Source organism: Dama dama, chromosome 28 (genome assembly GCF_033118175.1).
Source record: "Dama dama isolate Ldn47 chromosome 28, ASM3311817v1, whole genome shotgun sequence".
Lineage (NCBI taxonomy): Eukaryota > Metazoa > Chordata > Mammalia > Artiodactyla > Cervidae > Dama > Dama dama.
The window spans coordinates 37,579,520-37,604,556 of record NC_083708.1 but is presented as its reverse complement, the minus strand read 5'-3'; the positions used below and the strand labels follow the sequence as shown (position 1 = coordinate 37,604,556).

At 45.4% G+C, this 25,037-nt stretch overlaps 1 protein-coding gene and 1 long non-coding RNA gene across 6 annotated transcripts in view; one reads left to right on the top strand and one right to left on the bottom strand.

Annotated features, from left to right (window-relative positions):
* Positions 1 to 24,633, bottom strand: part of FYN (FYN proto-oncogene, Src family tyrosine kinase) — a 212,742-nt gene extending 188,109 nt beyond the window's left edge. The window contains exon 1 of one of the 3 annotated variants that reach the window (XM_061131686.1): positions 24,204 to 24,633. The gene's annotated coding sequence lies outside the window, so the exon portion shown is untranslated. Of the gene's footprint in view, positions 1 to 1,762; positions 1,782 to 24,203 lie in introns of those variants that run through there. The other 2 variants (XM_061131690.1, XM_061131687.1) reach the window with 2 other exon arrangements.
* On the top strand, positions 6,037 to 23,317 carry LOC133048099 (uncharacterized). 3 transcript variants are annotated; one of them, XR_009690948.1, is made up of 6 exons: positions 6,037 to 6,420; positions 10,616 to 10,739; positions 11,832 to 12,086; positions 13,922 to 15,265; positions 15,637 to 16,102; positions 21,532 to 23,317. It is a non-coding gene; the product is annotated as an uncharacterized LOC133048099 (long non-coding RNA). The 3 variants fall into 3 exon arrangements; XR_009690947.1 differs by having other exon boundaries at positions 15,089 to 16,102; XR_009690946.1 differs by having other exon boundaries at positions 13,922 to 16,102.
* Positions 24,634 to 25,037: the final 404 nt, after the last annotated feature.

The window sequence follows — 25,037 nt, the reverse complement described above, 5'->3', positions numbered from 1 at the left end:
CTCATTCCAGTCTCACCCACTCTGCTGGGTAAGCAGCATCCTCTCCTGATGGACCTTCAGGGCCCAGGACAGAACCACCTTTCCGCTCCTGTTTCCCTCTGGCCCCACTTCTAGGAAGAATTGGATTTCCTCTCTGTGCGCCTACAGCACTTCAGGTAGGACTGGTCCCTGCCTCTCCAATGGAACACCAGCTTGTCTGTGGCCAGAATGGCAGTGAGTAAGTACCGTGCTGGCAACACAAAGGAGACCTGTGCCATCTCTGCGGATGGAGGTGTGAAGGGTGGCGAGGAGCAGGGTGACTAATGAAGAATTGAACAACGGAAACCTAGGAAATGAAACTCACACTCAATCAGGCCGACTCGCCACCTCCTGCATGTAGGAGCTGGGAGGGTGCTGGGGAAGGAAGGGGGTTATAAATCCAGGGTGCACCCATATGCCACACACACTCACGTACCCAGAAGACGACCTGTTCTTTAAATTTAGTCCCATGTCTTTAGCTATAAATAAGTGACAAAGATCCAATCTGAAGATTCGGCTGTTACTTTTAATGTTACCCAGTGTTTCCTTTTACATTAGAATCATAATCACGTCTTGAATGAGATACGATGTAAGGAAGGGCCACGATGTAGCCAAGATTTAAATTGTGGCTTGGGCTTTTGTTTGATTATTTTAAGAAATGGAAGATTGAGAGAGAAATGAGGTATACTTTTCTCTTGCCACAGAATTTCCTCTATTCCCAATTCAACCCTTTTCACTACTTGCAAAAGACTTAAAATATTTATTGACCTGCCAGAAAACATCTGCACGTTACTAGACACGTCTCCACATATTCACGTCTGAATGGCTTCTTTCTGCTCCAACGATCACAGCTCTATTCAATCAGAACTCAAGTGAGAACTCAGAGCTGTACGTGGTGTGATGTCAGTGGCCACCATGGATAAAATGGCCATTTGATAGCAGCTTCCATATCAAGCGTGTCAACAGGGGCAGTGTTCCTTCAGTTATTCTTAACTTAGGATCCAAGGCACAAAAAAAGACCAGGCAGGGCCAGACTCTGCCACAATTCCAAAGAAAGCTGAGACACATACAGAGTGCACACAGAAGCGCCTCAATGTTCTCTGGCGAGGGGGCAGTCCCTGGCTGCCTGCCTGCAACCCAGGGACAGGCCCACTCTCACAGTGGGCTCCCGGGGCCTCCACAGCTGCATGCAGCCACGCAGGGCACCCTGCTCTGCCGTGCCACCCCCAGCTGGGGCTGGCCCCAAGACAGGACCCTGCTCAGACAAGGCCTTTCGTTGTGGGGTATTCCTCATTACCCCGTTTCCCCAGGGAAAAAAAAAAATTTTCCCCTCTCTGGCTATTCCTTCTAGTCCCAGACAAGCTCATTCTCCTCCTGTGTCCTGCTATACATATGAACCTTCTAAGAAGGTTCCAGGTGGCGGCACCTGCAACTCTTCTCCCATCTCACCCACCCTTAGAAAGGGCACAGTGATGAGTGCATGTTCAAAGTGGTGAGGGGCATAGGGCAGTGAAGAGCTTGGGGACAAGTGGACACCACCCTCAGGGGCGTCTTCAGCTCCCTGAAATCAAGGGGACCCAGAAGGAATTCAAAGGAAAAGGCGAGTCTAGGAGAGGACAGCAAAACTGGCTGGGGACACCCTTGAGCCTCCCACACTGGGAAGACGTCATGGGCCTTGGCCAGTGTCAGACACACTTTGGGCTACTACCCCCTTCTTATTTCTTTTATATAAATATTCACTCACCTCAATGAAAAATCTAGAAACTCGGGGACCGCTGTTATGCTGTGGGAGCTTTCCCCCTCTTGCCTGTGTTTCTATGCACTGTTAACACCCGTGGAGCACTGCCACCTTGCCCATCACAACCAACGGCACATACGACCTTCGGAGAGAAACAGAAGGGGGAGGCCCCCCATCTATGAACAATGTGCCTAGGACAATTAACCCCAGGCTCTATTGCAAGCAGTAAGGTGCAACACGGAGACTCTGCTTCCTAATGATCTCTCTCACCACTAACTACGAATTACGCTCCAACACACAGGATTTTGGGACACAGCCAGGGAGGAAGCAGTTGGCTTGGAAACCAAGTTCTGCTCCTAGCTCTGCTATTTATTTGCTTTGTGATTGGGCAAACGGAGAGGATAGAGCAACATTCACATATTAAACAACCCACAGCAGCCAGGCAGGTACAAGGAATGAATGGAGTATGTGAGACGGGGCTGGGGTGAGCAGAGAACCCCGCTCCATTCCAAGGGGACAGCTGCAATGCTGCCTGGGCAGGCTGCTGTCAGGATGGAAGGCAGGCTTGGCCAGACCTCCTTTTTTATTTTTTCAAGAGAAGCTGGAAATCTCAGTTTTTATACAAAAGTGCTCAAGTTTTAAATGTTGGTTTGAATTTTTTAAAGGCACCATGTGGTCCCAACAAAAAATAAATGAGGGTATCATCCCTCATCCAGCCCAGAGACTGGTTTGCTAACTTTCTAAGTCATAAGAGTGTTTCCTTGGCTTCTTTTTCTGTTAAATAGGAAACTGACTGCTATCTGCCCACCATTTGGGGTTTACTTAAGAGCATTTTGTTATCACACAACAAAAAATCCAAGTACATTCAGGCATACAAAGCAGGGTAACCCAATCCCTTATTTTTTTAAAACTAGGTTTACACAAAGGCTCACACATGGGGCTTGATGTTTTGTGGAATTATTTGAAATGTATACTTATAACCCCTGTGGCTCAAACGATAAAGAGTCTGCCTGCAATGCAGGAAACCCAGGTTTGATACCTGGGTTGAGAAGATCCCTTGGAGAAGGAAATGGCAACCCACTCCAGCGTTCTTGCCTGGAAAATCCCATGGATGGAGGAGCCTGGTGGGCTACAGTCTATGGGGTTGCAAAGAGTCAGACATAACTGAGCTACTAACAGTCAGTCATACTTATATTTACATGTTAGCTTCTGAAAAATCCAAGAGCTAAATTGTAATAACCTTAGAGGATGAGAGGTGAGTAACTGGAGCAAGTGGTGGGGTAAAATCTTGCTTGGAATGCCTTTGATTCTTTTTTTTAAGAGATGCTATGTGGAGACAGCCCTTACAGAGGCTCTGTCATTAAGGGCAGCCGAGATGTGAGGTAGTTACCACAGGAGAACTCAAGGTGAAGATGAAGTTTCACCATTTAAAAATGGGTGAAATGACAAATGTTTGTATGTTAATGGAACGAACAACATGTTAAAGCAAACAGACAAGCAAGCAAAAAAAAAAAAAAAAAGAAATCCAAATACTAAATAAAGAAACTGTGTCAGCAGAATACTAGATAATGTTGGGTACAGTAAACATTTTACTACTAAGAGTTAAGAAACCAGGATCTACTTCCACAGGTTTTGCTAAACAAGAAGTCAGAAAAAAAAAATCTTTACTACAACACACATTGTCCCACATTTTACACTGTGCCATTTCTGTATTTGTCCTTTTTAGCCTACTTCTAGCAGAGTCTCTCTCTTTGCTAAAATACATTAGTTGCCATGGAAACGATGTCATAGTGTGTAAAACCATTTACTGTCCTTGGAAAGGCATTCATGATGAAACTGAACGGCAGCATGTTTTAAAAAGAGATCCAACAGAAAGCAGTCGTGTAAGAACACAGATCTCAAAATCGTGATTTCAAAGTACTCCACCACCACCATCATGTGGCCTCGTTTTCCCCAAAGCAATCAGAAAAGCACCTTTCCTTGCCACATACACCAAGTATACGCCAAACAAAATCTCTGGCCTAATGCTGGAGGAAACAATAGACGCACTAAAATTCACACTTTTCTCCCTGGGTTGGGAGAAGGGGTGGGGGTGGGGGGGCGGATGGGAGACTGAGGATCAGAATGGTTTGTAGGCATCATAACACCTCTGATGGTGGAGAAGGAGGAGGATGTAGTCTGTTACATTCTGCTGTCCAACTCTGTTATCAGAGATAGAAATAATATTTAGGTCATAGAGATTTAGGCTTGCATTCCTTATCCCCATGGATTAGCAAGACACTTCCTCTGTTTTCTTTTCATCGACTCAAATCATATTCACTCCTTCAAGAAAGTGTATTGAGTGGCTCTCATGAACCACCCTGGCAGAGAATAGACAGGCAAGGTACGTGGCACCTGGAAGCTTAAAATCTACAGGGCCAGCTGGGTGGGTGGATGCTTAAGAGGCTCCCTGGGCCACGGTGAAGAGTTCAACTATTCCAGCTCAAGAGGACAATACTGAGGGGTGTTACCCAGCAATGTGTTCTCACAAGGACTTTTAAAAAAGCTCACTCAGCAGTGGGATTGGAAGCTAGCAATATAGGAGGGCAGAGCGGCAGGCTTATCAGAACAGTCTGGCCAAAAGAGGACAGTATGAAACAGACAGACAAATGTGATCTCTGACTAGGGAGACTTAAGGTGGTTTAGTCGCTCAGTCATGTCCAGCTCTTTGCGACCCCATGGACTATAGCCTACCAGGCTCCTCTGTTTGTGGGATTTCCCAGGCAAAAACACTGGAGTGGGTTGCCATTTCCTTCTCCAGGGGATCTTCCCGACCCAGGGATCGAACCCAGGTCTCCTGCATTGTAGGTGGTCTCCTGCATTGCAGGCAGACTCTTTACTGACTGAACCACCAGAAAGCCCAGGTGACCTTAGGTCCTGGCTTATCTGTGAAAGCACTAGATTATACCCATTGCCCCTGCAGCCCATCAGATGAAGCTTTGTCCAGATGTTTCATTTGTTTAAACCAAGGACTGTTATTAAGATTTGCATTAAAAGGCACCAAGATTGGGTTTGGTACCTTCCACTTTGGTGGCGCAGTGGTATCCACCTGCCAATGCAGGAGATCTAAGAGATGCAGGTTTGATCCTTGGGTCAGGAAGATCCCCTGAACTAGGAAATGGCAACTCCCTCCAGTATTCTTGCCTGGAAAATCCCATGGACAGAAGAGCCTGGCAGGCTGCAATCCATGGGGTCGCAAAGAATCAGATGTGACTGAGCACGCAGTCTCCACTTTGCTCTTCCAACTTCAGCCATGGTCTTGCCTATCAGTGATGAGACAATTGCATGGGGAAGAGAATTTTCATCCTAACATGTGATTAAGTCGGAACGGTAACCAATGACAGTCCATCTGTTTTCCTGTCCTTTTCCAGTCCTGGCTGCAGTAAATACCTCTCTTTCAAGGAAAACAGGTAGGATGCTCACCAATAAAATAAAGAGCACTTGGACATAAGCAGCTAGGGTAGCTAACTCCTTGCATTCTCCCCTGGGAGACCCCTCCACACACCGGATGAACTGACCAGCTGTGCTAGCCCATGCTGCGGCCAGAGACACACAAAACTCCGGTCAGAAGCGTCCATGGGAAACAGAAAATTACAGGTTAGGTGTATGTGAAATATTTACAGGAAACAGACCTTTACAAAAATGATGTGAATGTGCTTATGACAGTGTTTTTGTCATTTATTGATTGCTATTCTATTTTACTTTGCAATACCCCCTTCAGCAACAATGGGCTGAAAAAGAAAAAAACAAATTAAATGAAAAATTACCACATTTTTGCTTTTTTAAGAAAGTTGATGATGAATGTGAGCTCGCACAAAATGTTCTCTGGTATTATCTAGCATGGGAGCCTCACTGATATTATTCACTCTGTAAGTCTGTATATGCTAATACAATATACTGATGCTAAGGAAGCCTCAGCAACTACCTCAAATGTCAACATAACAGTTATTGTAATAAGACTGTGCCCAAGGATGACAATTTAACACAGACAGCTATGGAAGGCTCACTGATAGCACTCTAGGAAGCATGACTTTTCCTTTGGATCAAACGACTGCTATTCTATGTTGATTCTGCTAATTTTTGAGTTCAGTTTTTTTTTTTTTTTTTTGGTGCACATTGGAAAAGTGAAGTGATACCTTTAATTTGTTGGTTTCATTAACAGAAGAAAAACCATACAAATGATTCCAGTTGTAAGTTAGCATTAACAGGTGTTTTAAACAGAAAAAAATCCATTAATTTCGATTATGGTTTTATTTTTTCCCCCCATCTATTTCCTGGGATCAAAATAAAGCTTGTGAAAGTTCATTCTGTCACAGGTGGAATATCTCATGCTAGTGTGAACACAACTGTTAATTGGTCAAAAGTTTAACACAAATGTTGTTTTTGCAGAATACAAATTTTGTGATGCTATAAATAATTGTCCTTACTAAATCAAGAAACCTATGGGCAGAAAGTTATTTGAAGTGGGTATGGCATACACCTAATTCATAACTGCATTCAACAAGTGGCTATATCCTAACAAACTGCAATTGCTACGTCTACAGATTCTCTTGCAAACAGAAAAACTGAACTATGAAATTTTTGTGATCAAGTGTTTTTGTGAATACAAAAAACACTGCGGCATTGTAAGTACACATCTTCTATTTTGCTGCCTGTCACCATCAACTAGGCTTTAGAAATGTTTGAGAAATAATTCTCTAAATCAACCTAAGTGTGTTTGATGGTATGTGGATGAATGCTGTGAAGTTGGGGTGTGTTCTGTTCTGAAACAGTTGGAAATCTTTGCTCAACATAAGGAATGAAGTGCCAAAACATTTCAGATTTTAAAAAGCGTTTAACCAAGTGCAGTTACTGAAAACAAGGCTTACAAATAGGAAGATGTTAAAATTTATCCCAACAAGAGCAAAGAAGGGCACTAACCACATTAGAGAATTCAGTGTCCAAGTTTTAATTCTAAAATAGGGTTATGGATGTTTTGGAGCATCTAAACTTGTGGCAATATTTTGATGATGTTCCTGGTTTTAATCAGATACATTTATATTCTGTACTACAACAGAGTTAAATTAGGAATGATCTATAATTTTGTGTCATCTAAATGTGATAAAGCATTTAAAAGTACCATAGAGGAATTTATTTTCATGAGTTTTGCCTTATAACAAATATTTATCGATGATAAGAATCCTGAATGGAGACAAAAGACTTGTGAAAATATTTGGGCTAAAATATGTACACATTTCAGAATAGGGGGGAAATGCTATTCTGAGAAAAGTCTCCATTTAGCAGAATTTGCTCTGAGCTTACGTGCATCTGTAGAAAATGCTATTTTCTGTTAAAAATATTATGCATACATAAATGCCAATTGAAGATAGCAACAGTTTCAAATATTAACTATAAAACACAACTTTAAAGGATATTGCCATGCCCTCCTCCAGGAAATCTTTCTGACCCAGGGATCGAACCCATGTCTCCTGCATTGGCAAGCATGTTCTTTACCACTGTGCCACCTGGGAGGCCCCATGTACCAAGAACAGTTAATGTCTTATGTTCTTTTTGTTGTTTATATAAACGGTATAAAAAGTTTTTTTTTTCCTCTAACATCTGGAACATGTTTATAATTTTTAAAAATTCTATTTCGAGATTTTGAAGGGAACTATTTCATAGGTCAAAAATATTGTGAAAATGGTTTCAGTTAATCAACATTTTTTTAAGTTCTATAATTTAAACTATTTTAGTGACTCCTATCAAAAAGTGGTTATAGTTCCCCATCTCTTGCTCCCTTGGCTACGCCTGACAGAGGAGGGAAATGTGAGATGTATTTATATGTCACCATAATTTTCAAGTAGGAAAATACATAAGCAGCATCTTAACAGGCAACTTCCCACCTCACTCCGCCCCACCAAACATATGCTTTTTAAAGCAAGACTAAAGCTTTCCCTTCCAAAATTACTAGGCATTTCAAGAAACAGCAGGTTTTAAAACATCTTCTTAAATGCAGCATCATCCTCTTATGAATGTCAAAGAGAGATTAAAATGTATTTAAAAAGAGCTAACTGGTCCCCCCCATCTCATTTGAGTGTTCTGATAACTACTTATGAATTATACTTGGAAATGAATCCCTTTATAAACTCATGCTTTATTTAGTACATGAGGATTGAATAAAAATGAAGAGCTTCTCCCATTATAGTCAGTCAGAGAGTGTAATTTCCAGTATTCACCTTGATACCTTTAAGATATGATGGATCACACCCAGTAAAAATGATCTTCTAGTCTCCAGCATCACAGCCAAGTTCATGAGAGAAAGGCCTGAAATTCTGATACTTTCCACTGACCTGACTCCATGGCAACCGAGGACCCTGAGAAGAAGTGCCACGAGTTAAACCATGGAAAGTCCAAATCTTCACTAAACTTTGGAATACCCAGTGGACAACTATGATTGTCCTCGAGAGCACAGATCTTCCCACTTCTTGCCCAGAATGAATCAAGTACAGGTAGATTAAGCCACAATTTACACAAAGGGAAAAGTATACTACATGAATACAACTAGGCAAATTTGCCACCATCACCATTGTCACCATCATCACCACCATCATCCTGTTAAAAGACAGCTCAAATGCAATATGCGAGGTTTGAAATTTATAATTAGTACCCAGCTGTGCACATTTTTCATAGTTGATTTCAACTTGATCATGACCACTGCATTTCTGCTTACCATAGGAAAAAAAAAACCCAAAAACATCTTGCTACTGCAAGACAACTTGCTCTTCAGATTTAAAAATTTCGCTCCTTCAGGGCAATTAGTCAAATTGAGCTCATCTCAGACTGTCTCTCAGGGCTGTGTTCCTTCCCTCTCCCTCCTTCCCCGAGGGGCTGATTACAGAGCCCCACATGATGGGATGAGGACCTGGTCTCGGCCCTGCCCTCCAAGCCTTTACAGGCCTCCCTGGGATGTCTCATCCCTTTGTTCTGCATGCTGGCCTGGTTCTGCTAACGGGATTGGTGGAAATCTGCTGTTCCAATCCCAGCCAGTCCTCAGCAGTGGGACTGACCCAGTTTATTCTGTGACCTCTTCATCCTGACCCTGGGACACCCCGTCCAGCTCTCACAGCACCTCCACAGTGGTCCAACAATTGTTGGGATTTCTCCTACGCCATGTATAAGCTTTGGGAAACAGGGGGAAGGGATATCAGCTCAGGGCTGTTTCTGCTTAAATGTGCCCCAAGGCAGGGTCCAGTCCATCGTGGCTTTCTTCCAGAGTTCCAGGTAGGGTTGCAGGGTACACGTGCTCTCTCCCTGCAGATTCTCCTGGAGTGGGGGACATCGAGTCTCCTCCAAACCTCTGCCACCTCCATCCTCCAACCCAGGAAAGCATTTCCTTCTGCTGGTAGCCTCTCTGTACAATACACGCCATGTCTTCTGAGACCCAGCTCCTCGGAATCCACAAATCGTTTTCTGCTAACAAAGCTTGCCTCTCTTAAATGAAGGCCTGGGCTAACTCTGGTCGCTGAAACAGGCTTCAAGGTCCTGTTTTGGAAGTCAGAAACCGAACAATGTCTTCTTTGTCTTAGGCCATTCTCTGTCCTCCCCCTGAAGTAATGGAATCCTTCGGCTCAATGGGGGAGACTCCCAGGGCAACAAGAATTAAAAAGGAAGGGAAAGTAAATTGAATACCAGTTCAAAATATTATCCCCACCAAGCCGGCTGGTCATAATGCAAGGTCTCAGGGGTCCCAGAACACTCATCCAGGATTTGTTAAAAGTGCAATGGACTGACATGCCATTTCTCTAGAGACACCATTTATACATAATTTGAAGCAAGGGCCAAAAGGGGACTATGACTTTCATTTTCTTGAATTCTTTATATAAGAATTATTGTCCTTATTCTCTATTCTACTGTTGAATAGATCCATTCAGCAGGAAGCCACCTGGTTCGGCATCATTCAGAACTCTCCACCTCCTAGGTTTCTTCTTCCCAGGGTGAGAAGGCCCTTGCGTCTCCTCCATATCCACTGTGTTCACACATCCCTAAAACCCTGGACCCTTCCTTGCCTTATCCATCATCCCAGTTCCAGCTGACTCCCCTATCCAGCCATTACCTTCTCTGGGTGCTCAGTCACGTCTAATTCTTTGCAACCCCACGGATCGTAGCTCTCCAGGCTCCTTTGTCCATGAAATTTTCCAGGCAAGAATACTGGAGCAGGTTGCCATTTCCTACTGCAGGGGATCTTCCCAACCCAGAGATCGAACCCATGTCTTCTGCATCACCTCCTTTGGCAGGCAGATTCTTTACCATTAGCACCACCTGGGAAGCCCTTGCAGCTAATTCAACTGATGTTTTCTTTAATCTCTTCGAGCATCCTCCTCATTTTACTGTTCAAACCAACTCTCAACTCTAGGTTACCCCAAGGTCAGATTTGCCATTCCCAAGTGACAAATACTACTAAAGCAAAGTCATAAAACTGGGCTAAAAGGACCCATTAAAAACACAAATTCCAAAGGGGCTTCCCTACTTCTCTGAAATACTTTTTAATCTATTAACACATTATACTATATTTTTCTGTTTGGTTTTTTTCTGTTTTCTCCAAGTCTCCCTTCCATCTCCAAATCTTCCACCCTCAGATGATGGCTTAAGCCTTCAATTTTACTGAAAAGTTTTTTAGGACACTCCATGCTTTTGAACTTCTTTTCACATAAAAAATTTCACTGTTAGCTTCACCCATCTTACAGCAATAGTGTAAAATCACACATGTAAAGAATACTGTGCCTATTCTTTTGTAGGCATTCAAACTTGCAATACCTTTCTTATCTTTCTTTCTCCTTCCAGGTTACTGCTAATAATTGTCCCTTTGAGGGCTATGGTGGGTTGAATGATGGCCTCCAAAATATGTCCACCTGAAACCTGGGAACATGACCTTCTCTGGGAAAAGGGTCTTTGAGATGTAATTAAGGTAAGGATCTCTAGATGAGATCGTCCTGGATTAGGGTGGAACCAAAACTAGGGACAAGTGTCCTATTTACAAGAAAAGGCCACATAAAGACACAGAGAGGAGAAGCTATGTGAAGATGAGGGTAAAAAGTGTACTAATGGGTCTACAAGCCAAAGAAAGTCAAGGGTTGCTGGCAGCCACGGGAAGCTAGGAAAGAGGCGTGGGACTCAGAGTCTTCCTCGGAGTCTCCATAAAGAACCAACCTTTCTGACATCTTAATTTCAAGACCTCTGGCCCCCAGAACTGTGAGAGGAAAGGTTCTACTGTTTTAAGTCATCCGGTACATGGTCATTTGTTATGGCAGCCACAGGAAATTAATACAAGGGCTCCTTCTCTGCTTAATGGTCCTCTCGAGTGGATCATTTCTGCATGTTCTGGCTCAGAGGAGCACAAGCAAGGTTCCTCCCACAGTGGCCGTTCTGTATCTCAGGCACATGGGTGCCTTGCTGTTGGGGTGGAGGCTGGGGCCTTTCACCCCTGGAAATGACCTCTGTCACAAGCAGGGATGTGAGATCAAGGGAGGGCACTGGACCTCTCCTTGGGTCACTGTAAATGGGACACTGGTAATACTTTGCTACACTGGACTCTTCTCCCTATGGTATAGGTGGGCTGAGGTCCCATCAGAGAGTGTTTGGGGCTGCAGTTTTCCAAGCACCAATCCTCCCTGCATTACACTCAGGTCTAAACTGACCAGGGGGGGTCCCAGCTGGTGTTCAGTCACTCACTCGTGTTCGACCCTCTGTGACCCCATGGACTGCAGTGCGCCAGGCTTCCCTGTCCTTCACCATCTCCCGGAACTTGTTCAAACTTATGTCCATTAAGTCAGTGATGCCATCCAACCATCTTGTCCTCTGTCATCCCCTTCTCCTGCTGCCTTCAATCTTTCCCAGTATCAGAATCTTTTCTAATGAGTTGGGTCTTTGCAAAGTACTGGAGCTTCAGCTTCAGCATCAGTTCTTCCAATGAATATTTAGGATTGATTTCCTTTAGGACTGGCTGGTTTGATCTCTTTGCAGTCCAAGGGACTCACAAGAGTCTTCTCTAACACCACAGTTCCCTGGTGGCTCAGCAATAAAGAATCCACCTGCAATGCAAGAGACACAGGTTCGATCCCTGGGTCAGGAAGGTCCCCTGGAGGAGGGATTGACAACCCACTCCAGTATTCTTGCCTGGAGAATCCTATGGACAGAGAAGCCTGGCGGGCTACAGTCCATGGGGTCACAAAGAGTCGGACACAACCAAAGCAGCTAAGCACACAGGCATGCGAAAGTGACCACAATCTCCCAGGAGCTACTGACACCCACAGAGGTATGTGGTTCTTCTCCTGACACTGTAGTCCTTGCAGGTTCTTAAATCACACCTCATCAGCCTTCACTGAGCAGTTCTCAGCCCCCTAGAGAACTACCTCCAACTCTCAGCAGTTTGAAATCAAGAATCTGTTGAGACAAGTGCTCGGGCCTGGTGCACTGGGAAGACCCAGAGGAATCAGGTGGAGAGGGAGGTGGGAGGGGGGATCGGGATGGGGAATACATGTAACTCCATGGCTGATTCATGTCAGTGTATGATAAAACCCACTACAATATTGTAAAATAATTAGCCTCCAACTAATAAAAAAAAAAAGAAATAAAAAATAAATAAATAAAAGAGCACTAAAAAAAAAAAAAAAGAATCTGTTGAAATAATAACCATAAGTAGCACTGAGAATTATATGGTCAACCACACTTCTATGAAAAGAAGGGTGTAGTATGGCATACTATCTGTGCTTTGACCCTAACCTGCTAACAGAATTAGAAGCTGGGATCATTGCATCTTCACCCAAGAGGGTAAAATAAAAGATGGTAAAATAAAAGCATAAAAAATGCTTTAGGTTTAAAGCATTACATGCAATCAAAATCTGGATTCTAACACAGGACGCTGAGGATCTACGTATGCATTGGATGTGATGTGTTATCTGCAAGAAGAAAATTTACTAAAGATGCATCTCATTCCAGAAGTACTGAGAACACTTGTAAGACCTACCAGACTTGAAGCATAGACTCAAAATCAACAAGCACTTAATAAATGCACAGTTCTGTGTAGTGTTTCATGGCACAAATTAAATGAGGTGTGCTTCCAGCCTTCTAGAAGCTTGCTACTGAAAATAGACAATATTGACACTGACATGTACCAGAGTGACTAAACATGAACAAACTGGATAAATACATGAAGTGGTGACATTACAGGCTCGCCAAGGGGAAAGTGCATTTTGTTAGTGGTGTGTGATCTCCGACATTTAAGGTGGTGGTTGTGGCAGTGGAGAGGCGGGCAGGAAAAGCTCTGAAATCATAGACGGCGCATGGCGAAGGAAGGGAAAAAACGTTCACTACCTCTTTCCAAAGACCATAATGGCATTTCAAACAACAGTGAAGCATGAGGTCCGCCCCTTCCCCTCTTTGCTGCAGCAGTGGTCCATATACACAGGATGTGTTTTCAAGGCTCTCCCTCGGATACATTAAAGCTGGCATCCAGGTGAGGGCTAGGCAGGGGAGGCCATTAATGAGGAATCACAGAGTGCTTTTCACAGGGAGCTGAGAAGACTCTTAATGCGGGGCTGACAAACATCGCCTGTTGTGCTGTTGTGTCTTATGTTACAGAAATGACTCAAGCAATTGCTCCCCGCAACCATGGAAAACATTTTGTAAGACTTACTGTCAATCACTCTTTTGAAGGATATACAGAGGCTGTGGTTGGGATGCAGAGTTAAATCATTACTCTGTAGGAACTAAAGCCTAAGATGGAACCCTCCTTCCCAGCTAAAGAGATTCTTCAGCTATGCCAAGTGAAAAAATGAATGCATGGGGAGATGGCACCCGCGCAGCCATCATGGCTTTCACGCAGCCGAGGAACCTTGCCCAGTGCAGCTCTGAGAAGCCCAGGTTTACTGTGGGCAGGGGCACAGTAGTGAGCCCACCTCCTCCCCTTCCCCTGGGCCCCACAGACTGTCAGGCCCAGCCCTGTAGTCCATTCTGCCACTCTTTCCTCTTCCATCACTCACTGTCATATTTTTCCAGTTTCCTCCAGATTTTGAAACATTCTGCATTTTCCCCTGGTCTTGGACGTCATTGGGCACTGGCTGATAACATCCTATTTTTTTTTCTTTTTAGTGAAAATCCTGTTGATTAAAACCTGATGACAGGGGGCAAGGAAGGAACTGTTTTGCTGACCACCCTAAATTTTTAACAAAAAGCTAAAGATTACGGACAAAAGAGCTTTAAACACACACCATTCTCAAAAGACAATGGTGGGTCCTAAAACAGTGTAGCACAGTCCCAAACCTAAGTCACATGGATCCACAGAGAGAGAACCTGATGCCATCAGAGACTACAGAAGCTCAATGTCCAAGAAGATGCCAGCAGATGGCCAGGAAACTAGCTACAGATTCCAGGGCCCTACCCCCAGAGTCTATCTGAATAGATACCTGTTGAGCATCTACACTATGAATGACTCTGCTACAAGCTACAGGGGGACCAAAAAACCCCATCATACCAGGCCATGGTCTATTGAGAAGATGGGACCCACATATACAGATTTCCGCGAGACCTGGATTCTAGTCTAAACTAAAGGAGGAACTGGATGTACTGACTGTGGGCAAGTCACAGAAATTCTCTGCTCCTTGGATTCCTCACATCAGGAACACTTCCTCAACTAGGAAGCACAGGATGAAGCAGCTGGAATCATTTACAAACCACAGGAAAGAGTGAAGGACATATCAAGAGAATATCGATCGGGCAAAGGTGCTCACAAAAGAAAGCCACAGAACTGGTGTTTTCAAGCAGGAAACGGTGATAAAAGATACAGAAAGACAGAGTGTGACAAACTCAGGCCCTGTATCTGAAAATGATGAGGGGCTGTTTATATTTCTAGGAGGTCAGACAATAAACTAGGCAAGAAAAAGGTGAACCCCTCCAAACTCTGAGAGCAAATGAGAGAAACCTTTAACATAAATTAGTGTTTTTCAAATATCCTTGCGTGCATACGCAACATATCACACAATTTCTGGAATAAAATTGAAACTGAAATAAAAATAAAATTTTACACGTGACAACATTTAAAATTGTTATTGCTTCCAAACAGATACTACAATGTGTGGCAATGAAGTAACTCACTGGTGTTTATCTGCCTTTTCAGTAGAATTTAAATTGGGCGGAATTTCACAGAAATAAAGATTCAGTAACTTTTTCTGGGGATTAGAAGAAGAAAAGGTTGGGAAAAGCGCCCTGAGCTTTGTTGTGGGAAAGGCGATCTGACTCATTTTTAATTTTCCATTAAAGCCCTACTTTTCAGTATAAAGCAGATGGAATCCTTATACAACTCCATGAAAAGCCTACTATTTTTGGGTACCTCAAAGATGGAAGCTCTGAAGAAAATGAAAGTGTTTGACTGCATCAGATGAAATCCCACCAGCACATTCAAAAGGAGCAGGTACTTAGAAATCTTAAAAACACAAGGTAAGAGATCTTTCTGTGGCGTATTTCTGATCCCCAGCCTCCCCTGGGCTCACTTCCCTCTGCCTCTGATGGATGATTTTTCTACCTCTTCAGCAGCCAGCTCCCACCACTGTGGCTCAGAGTCACTCTGCTTCTTTGTTCCTCATCTTTCAGAAGCTGCCTCCCTGATGGGTTCCATCCTCGGGGCCATTCTCATATATAGAATGTCAGGGTTAACCCTGCTCACCCCATACCTACTGAGCCAGAACCGGGCCTGGGACTACGCATTCTCTAAGACCCTCCGAGAACAGTCATGCAACCACAGGCCCAAAACCCTTTCCTTATCATGAGATAAGCCCTGGGTTGACGTTTCCTGTTTGTTTCCCTGCCAGGGTGGATGGAAGAAAGAAGAGGGCCTATCTTTACTGTGTATGAGCTGTGAAGTACTGGGCTAGGAGGTGGTGAGCACTCATTGGAGAGATGGAACAAATTCATCATTAAGAGCATTGGTTCTGGATCAGACTGACTGCCCGGGTTCAGAGCCCAGCTCTGCTTACTAGTTGTGTGACCCTGACCAAATCACCACACCTCCAGGCCTCAGTTTCCCTATCTGTTAAATGGGAATAACAACAGTTCATCATGAAATCGTGCTGGGTGTTGAGCTGGCAAGTCAACCACGAATAAAACAGTCTGACTTCCAAAGAGCTCCCAAGTCAGGAAAAAAGGCCAGTATCTTCCTACTGTCCAACCCAGCTGACCCATTCTGCTTTAGAAGTCAGGCTGTGACAAGGGTGAAGACAAGCTGGTAACCAAGCACCACGGAGCCCCAAAATAGGACCAACAGAGGCTTCCCGGAAGGTAAGTCTTCATGAAGTCATCAGAAGAAGCGGGGCTTCCCTGAGGGCAAAGGTACTTTTCCTATCCCCCAAAACCTAATGCAGAAGTAACTGCAAGGCAAAAGCTTTGAAAGTACACGGGGAACAAGGAATAGTTTTGGAGCAAAAGCAGGTGTGAGTTTAGGAGCCAGACAGACCTGGCTTCTCTAGTAATTAGCTGTGGGACAATGGGCAAGTTACTTTTCTGAGCCTCAATCTTCCCATCTGACCAATGGGGGTAATACCCGCCTCGTCTAATTGTGATGACTAAGTAAATTACCGTATGTAAAGCATTTCAGGCCTCTGGGATTCAATAATAAAGGCAGGTCCGATTATTATTCTGGTGTATTTAGGAAGGGTGAGTGGTGGGGGGGTGCTGTGTGCTTCTTTATACTACCACAGAGATAGGAATACAGATCAGAAAAACACAGTTCTCAGAAAAGGCCTTCTGAATTGAAATTAGCAGTGGGCTAAAACTTTCCCACACCTTATTTTTCCCTCCCTCAAACTTACATGGGTGCTCAATACACATTTGCTCAAACCAATGGGTGCTGCCTGAGGACTTGGGGGGGCCAGGGCAGAACACGTAATGACGACCTCTGCACCCGAGATCTCCTGAATCTGTTTCACGCCCTGAGCTAGGCACGACGCGGGTCATTCAGGAAGCAGGCCAAGACGGATGGGAAAACACTCTCATCCAAACATTACAACTCAGAGTCTTACAAACGCTGTTAAAGTTTCATGAGTCAGTAAGCATTATCTTTTCTTCCCACGTTTTTATTAGACCATAAATCCATTCAATTTATACCCTTCCAGGATTACTGTGTTCTAATCAAGTCCAGAGTGCCACTTACTCGGAAGCTGTCTGAACTCCATGTCACCCAAGTCCATTTGGATAATACTGTTCAGGCTTCTCTTGTGTTTTAGTAGCTAAAAATTAGATCTGCTCAACTAGAATCACTGAAAAAAAAATTATATTTCTCTAAATAACCCAAATCATCCTTTTTTCATAGGAACCAAGTGCATGAAATTCATAACTCACAGGGTTTTTTTTCCTACTCTGGAGTTTATTCTACCTTCGGAAAGTCATGGTGACTTCTACAGTCAAACTCAAGGGACACACCCGCACATTGTAGATAGGGTAAAATTCTGGTTATCTGACTAAAACAAAGACATTCTTTTATAGGGCTAACTTCAAAGCACTTTTATGTTTTCTATTCTCAACAACAGAAAGGCTTTGCATTTCTTAAGACTTACTAAAAATGCCATTTTCCCATCATACTATTTCAACTAATTTCCTATGTTTTCCAATAATTCTTGACTCAGAACTGACAATCACTCAACTCTTTCTAAAATGTTCAAAATCTCCTTTTCTGTACACAATACATTTTCATCCCTTCTCTAAGGGACATATGAGTTAGATGTACATGAGTTATGTGTATGTATAGATGTATAGATATATACATTTATATATGTATTAACACCTGCATACACATTGCTTTTCTATGTGTGGGATACTATTCTTAGTGCTTTACATGGATCAACTCATCGACCCCTCCCAACAAGCCTCTGAAGTAGGAACTCATTTTAAAGGTGAAGAAAGGGAGGCACAAATAGATTAGGTAACTGGGCCCAGCTGGAAGGGGTTACACACACCCCTTACCTGGGCTGAAAGGGTTGAAGCCTGGCTTTAACTGATGACTTTGCCATCTTGGACAAGTCAGCCAGCCACTCTGGGTTCGCATTTTCCCTCACAAGTGAAATGGACAAGCTGGACTACATGATCTCTAAGTCCCTTACGGTTCTATGTTCTCTGGGGTTTGCTAACATGTTTCTACCTTGGTCTGGGGAGCAGCAGAGTTTTAGATTTCTGTGGTCACACTGCTCTGGCTGGATACAAAACCCAACTGCACTTTTCATTCTCAATCCTGCTTAACCTCCGGGGCACAGCCCTCCCCTCCTGTGAATCAGGGCCCCCTCCCTCCTCGGCCGGCCCAATTCTCTGGCTACACCTCTCTTATCCAGAGCCTGGGGGCCTCTGCTCACCTGGCTCTCTCTCAGCCTTATTTGTTCTTCCATTCAACACATTCTTCCTCACTGATACTGTCCATATCCACAGCTCCCAGTATTTTGTAATATGCTGCTAGTAGATTTATATCTGATTTATATCCTACTCCTCAATCCAGACCCATCTTTTCAACTGCCTACAAGATACCTTGACCTGAAAGTCCAAAGTGTGCATGATAAAAGTCATCACTAAAACACCCACTCCCTGTTCTTACTGCACTGCTTGTCCGCAGGTCTTTCTCCTCCTACTCTCAAGAACCCCGCTGCTGCCTCTCCGCAGCCCCACAAGGCACTGTCTCACCCTCTCTTATCCTGTCTCTCTTGTCCCATCCCCACTTCTGTGCAGCACTCCACCTAGGACTCATCTGAGCTTCCATAACTACCTTAGCTGCAGAGATGTTGACCACTCTCTGGTCAACAGCCCACACTGTGGCCAAACAGATCTTCATAAGACAAATCAGACCAAAGCGGCATCTCTACTTGCAACTCCTCAACAGCATTTCTGGACAAAGTACTTTTAAGAACGTTCTCAATTTTTCCACCAGTCTCATCTCCCTCTACCATCCCCACCCACCCGAAATTACTTGCAGTTACCTAAAAAGTCGGGCTTCCCTGATAGCTCAGTTGGTAAAGAATCTCCCTGCAATGTGGGAGACCTGAGTTTGATCCCTGGTTTGGGAAGATCCCCTGGAGAAGGGAAAGGCTACCCATTACAGTATTCTGGCCTGGAGAATTCCTTGGGGTTGCAAAGAGTCGGACATGACTGATTGACTTTCACTTTCACTTTCCTAAAGTCTGTGCGCCTGCATCCTCGCTTCTCCTTCCAGGCCAGTGGTCTTCACACAACACTCAAATGGCCAGTTCCTCCTCTGGCTTTCTCTGCCTGGCCACCCCAATTTCCCACCTCCCTGTGGAGTTCATGCTGCCTTGTAGACCCAGAATCATGGCAGTTATCACTGTGGTCAGAGCCTCCCTCAGGCAGTTTCTTAGGCAGGATTACAACTCTTTGTCCCTGAGGCATCTAGTTCAATGTCTGGCAAATGGTAGATACAATGAATGGATGTTGCTTGATCAGTAAATATGTGGGACGATTCACAAACTCTTACAGGCCTATCTGTGGGCCACAGAGGATCCATCCTAAAATAAGAGAGTCACGCTAAGTAAAAGTAGTTCCAGAGTCAACATGCTTTGCTTTCCCATTTTTAGATTTTTTTTTTTTTTAATTTCCTAGGTTAGCACGAGGGTCTAAAATGGGAAGAATGGCAATAGGAATCGACATTTTATTTTTCATTTAAACATAAAGTTATGTTTCCCAACAACCAAAACAATCCATTTCCAAAGTATTTATGCCACCCTCCTTTATGGCATGTAACACATTTCAATCAATGTCATCATTATGTCCATATGTATTATCTTGCATATTGCCTCGTGGCTAAGAGCAAAGGCTTTGAGACCAGACTAACTGGACCTGAATCCTGACTCTACTGCTTACCAGCTGTGATTGATCTTGAGTCAGTTATTTAACCTCCTTTGCTTAACTTTCCATATGTAAAATGGAGATCATAAGCAAAACTACTTCATATCATTATTGGTTTTTTTTTTTCTTAAATAAAAAAACAACAACCCTGAAGTATAGTTAGGCTTCCAGGTGGCTCAGTGATAAAGAATCTGCCTGCCAAAGCAGGAGACACAGGTTCACTCCTGGTTTGGGAAGATCCCCTGGAGTAGGAAATAGCAATCTGCTCCAGTATTCTTGCCTGGAAAATCTCATGGACAGAGGAGCCTGGCAGGCTACAGTCCAGGGGGTCGAAAGACAGCTGGACACAACTTAGCGACTAAACAACAACAGCAAAAGTTGATTTATGATATTATATTAGTTTCAGCTGTTCATACCATTATTAAGATTAGAGCTTAAACAGTGCTCGGCATATAGTAAATGCTCAATAAAACTAGCTATTATGTATTATTTTTATCTCCTCTAGCAGACTAAGTTCCTAAACAGCAAGGACAGCAGAAGTATTCATTTTCACAATCCTATCTTCCAGTGCCTTGCACACAATAAGATATCGGGCTAACGTCTACAGAACTGATGAATATAATGAACTGTTTATAGCATACACACAGTGGGAAAAAAAAACTGGAGAAGGAAATAGCAACCCACTCTAGTATTCTTGCCTGGGAAATACCATGGAGAGAGGAGCCTGGCGGGCTACAGTCCATGGGGTCCCAAAGAATCGGACACAATTTAGTGACTAAACCACAACATAGCAAAAGTATGTGCATTACTAAGTCTGATGACTAGTATGGACAGAATTGCTCCTGGGGAGGCCTGTGGAGAACAGGGGCTATCCAAAACACTAGTGATTCACCTGGCTCCGGGAACTCACTTAACCCCATGGAAGATGCACGGCTCACAGTCACCCACCCACTCAAGACATCTGTGGGTTGGAGGGGACCCTGTCAGGACTGAAGAGCTGGGCAGATGAGGCTCCCTTCCCATGAACATGGCCTGGGGCAAGAAATTTCTCCTCTAGAGTCTCTTTCATTTCCTCTTCCAATTACAGAAGATAGGACTGTGATTTCTAGAGACTCTTCTGGCCATTCGGGAAGTCTATAAAATCAGCAGATAACAATCTAGGCCAACAAAGGTGGTACTGGAGAGCCGCATCAAAGTCAGTACCGTAGCCATCAGATCACTGTATTACAGGGAATAACTGGGTGGGAAATGGCTACTAGAATCGACAAAAAACTAAGTTTTTGGAAACATGTTTAAAATGTGAAGGTCTGAACTTGTAAAATCAAAAGAATGAAAGCAATAATGGGTAAAGGCTCTAGGTTTCCATTTAATTCTCATCAAGCTACAAAGTCCTTGAAGGCAATGACTGTGCCTTGTTGAGCAGCATCATATGGCAAGGTTGTGTGTGTACGTGCTCTTGACTTTTTGTGACCCTTGGACTGTAGCCCACCAGGCTCCTCTGTTCGAGGAATTTTCCTGGCAAGAATACTGGAGTGGGTTGCCATTTCCTTCTCCAGGGGATCTTCCCGACCCAGGGTTTGAAACCAGGTTCAATCTCTTGCGTCTTCTGCAATGGCAGGCAGATTCTTTCCCACTCGCACCACCTGAGTTGTGGCATATAGCAAAGTTGCTGGCCCCAAATACATATCTTCTTGACTTTTTTTCTGGTCATATGATAACTATTTCCCAGGATCCCTTGAAGTTTAATGTGGCCATTTAACTAGCCCTCAAGTAAAGGATATAAGCAGAAGTGATGAGTGTCATTTCCAGGCCAAGGCAATTAAAAAGTGGGTGCATCCCCTCTGCTCTCTCTTTTGTGCTTCTGCCAGCTGAAAGCAGATTACAGTGGAGCACCAAGGCATGGTGGAATTTGGAGCCCAGAATCACTGCATGGAGGAAACTCACCCACTGATCAGAAATACCCATTTTGAACTATTACATGAGGAATAATAAACATCTATTACTTTTGAGTCATTATATTTTTGCAGGCCTATTTGTTATAGCTGCTAATATTAGGCTAATTAAGCCAGGTGCTTAGCACATACCAAAGACCTAACACATTTGTTGAAACAAGACCAGGTTCCTTCTTTCAATGTGTTGATAAACTAATGATGGAAATAGACACTTGCCAACCATAATGCCAGCTGCTGAAGTGTGAAAACAAAATTGGAGGCATGGTGATTTGCTTGAAGGGGAAAGGAGGAGAAAGCATCCCAGAGTAGAAGACTTTTGAGCTGGGCCTTAGGTTGAACAGAACCCAAGCAAATCAGATGGGGTTAGGAGATTCCAGACCCAGGAGAAAGCAGAGAATAAAAGTACAGAAAGCAGAACATGCATTTGTTCACATTCAACCTCATCACTCTCTTGAACTCGGTCAACAGAGTGTGAGCTTATTGTGCACTGACTTTCTTTCCTGGCTTTGGCATCAAACAACGCTTTGTTTTGTTTTTAACACTACCCTCAATAACCCTTTTGCTTTTTTTAAAATATAAAAAGTTCCAAGATGAATGTCCTTAGAAAGTGCAGAAGTAAATGTTTAATGAACCATAACAATTCTTCTCTAATAAAATTCTTGAAGAACTTGAGACGGTTCTATTACTTGTAACAGTCAAAGAGCCATGCTCTTAGGAATCAATGGGTTCGACCTAAGTTTTGACATTATTGATGAAGCATGTAACAGTCACTGGCTTACAGAATGGAACATTAAGCCCCCAGGTTTACATTTACATTTCCTTTTCAAGAGGAACATCAAGCAGATGGTTTAAGAGATCAGGCAAAAGATTCTCTACATCCTTCGCTCATAGCTAAGTGCCTCCAACACCTGAGACAGTTAACAAAACCACTTCCTCCAAAAATCTGACAGTCCCTCCGTCTGAAAGCACAGGACCCGAGGGGCAGAGGGGCAGGGACTTGGGAGAAAGAGCACAAAGGGTGGAAAGTGTGGCAGTGGCTTAGTAGTGAGAGGAAGGATGTGGGCGTCTGAAGGCTGCCCTGAAGCAGGGAAGAGAGACACAGTGCCCAGTGGTCTTCCAAATACCAACTTAATGCTGTGTTAGCAATGTCCCCAGGAGCTTGTTTAAATACAAGGGTGAAACAACAATCACGGGGCGGACAAGACTTCATTTCAAATGACTTCAGTCCTCCTTAGACTTGAGAGAAGCAAGTTAGGCTGCCTCACTCCTAGCAAACATCAATATAACTCTCTTTGGGAAATAAAATTCTTCCTCTCCCACACCCATGTATCCTACCCCCTACCATGAAAGGGAGTTAAAACTGGGCAGGGGAGGGTGCTACCCTGAGAGTAAAGCAACTCTTCGGACAGCTGAGATCAATTCCCCCTTAAATCTAAGAAGTACTGCAGGCGCCAGACAACACTACTGGTCCATGAATACAGCAAAACGCCAGCACCTGCCACCCTGCATCTGGGGCCTTTTATTTTTTGGTAAATGTGGCAGGAAAGACTCTCAGAGAGAGGATCAACTGCTTTATCTGAGCAAAAGGGGAGCCCCAGGGAAAAGAAACAAGAAGCATCGCGCCCATCCTTGGGCACTTTGTGCGTCTCCTCTCTGTGCACTGAAAGGGCTCTTTGTGTCACACACGCACACACACACACACACACACACACCGGGCGAGTCTGTGTGATTTATTGGTGGGAGGAGGGGCAAGAAGGGTGATTTTATTATCCCTCTTCTCACTCAGTCCCAGCAAATCTCCGCCGGGGCTCAAGCTTGGTGGCCTCTTTCTGGCTCAGCCCCCTCCGCCTGTGGCCGCAGAGATAAGAGAGGGGAGGCGACCGAACAAAAACAGTCATCGATCTAGGGAAGTAGAGAGGAAATCCAGCGAGCTGAGAAGGAAGGAGAAAGGACCCTGAGGGAGCTGGAGGGGTGGAGGGGTCAAAGGAAGAGGAGCTGAGGCTCCAGCACCGGGGACTGGGGAAGGGTGGGTGGTGGCACAGGAAGAGTGGAGGGGAGGATGGGGGAAGTGCAAGGGAGGTGCCAGAAATAAGCTGGAGGATGCGATGGGGAAGGCGACGGCCACAGGAGGAGGAGGCCGAGAGGTGGAGGAGTGGGGCAGGGGTGGAGTGGGGTGGGGAGGGAAGCAGCACGGGGCATCAATTATTAAGTGATTACATCATCCCTGACATTAAAACAACACACACAGCCCGGGTCCCCGCGGGGGGCCCCGAAAAGAGGGCGGAGGCGGAGTCAGGGCCAGCCTAGCCACCCCCCCAAGCCAATTCCTATTCACACCCTGAGGAAATAGACCCCCCAGCCCTGGGCTACCTCGGGGCTGCAGCCCGCAGAGGTGTCCTCCGGAGCGACCACAGGAAGACTCCAAGCGAGGCCAACTCCCCGGCAGCCCCGCGGGGAGCCCCAGAGGCGGCGTTGGCCAAGAGACTGCAGCGCCGGGCCCCGCGGCGGGGGCGGCGCTGCGCTGGGCGCCCGCGGCCCGCATCTCCGCAGCATCCCCGCGGCCCCGCGGCGCATCCCCGGCCGCTTACCTGCGCTGCGCTCAGGCTCCGGAGCCCATTCACATGGTCCACTCCCCGCCTCCTCCGGCGCGGCCGAAGCGGCTCCGGTGGTTGCTCGGCGGGCCCGGGAGCCGGTGGGCCTTCGGAGAGTGCCCAGGGGGCGGCGCCGGGTGTCCCCGGCCCGGCGACCGGATCCCTCCCAGGCGCGGGCGGCGGCTTTGTGTGCGCCTGGGGAGCCCTCGGTGCGCGGGGTGAAGCGCCGCGCGCCCGGGCGGTGATGGACGCGCGGCTCCGAGGGCAGCCTCTCCTCTGCTCCCGCGGCAGGTCGGCGGGCGGGTCTCGGCGGCCTTCGGCTCGCGGCGACCCCTCCTCCTCTCCGGCGGCAGCCCCCTCCCCGCCGGCTCCGCTCCTGACAGATGGCGCAACTGCAACGACGCGCCGCCGCTGCCGCGGCTGCTCCGAGCTACTCGCGCTGATGCTCCAGCCCCTCCAGCCCCAGCGGGGAGTGAGGGAGGGCGGGAGGCCCCGCGAGAGTGGCAGGCTCGCTGTCCTATCAACGAGCCCCTCGGGAGCAGCAGGCGGCGACCATTGGTGGTTGGAGCGGAGGCGGGGCGGCGGTGGGTGGGGCCACCGAGTGGGCAGAGCGTTCCCGTGGCATTGGGCATCCTGGCGTGCGTGCGGTGTAAGGGTGTGAGGGGATGCTAGATTGGAAGAGTTGTGCGTGTGTGTTTTTTAAGGTTTACGTGGACTTGAGGTAGTGGGTTAAGGTAAGGAAAGAAGAGGAGAGTCTGAGCTGCAGTTTCTGCTTTGGAGAAGGTTGCAGCCGCTACTGCAGAAAGGCATCTGCCATTCATTCCCTCAAAA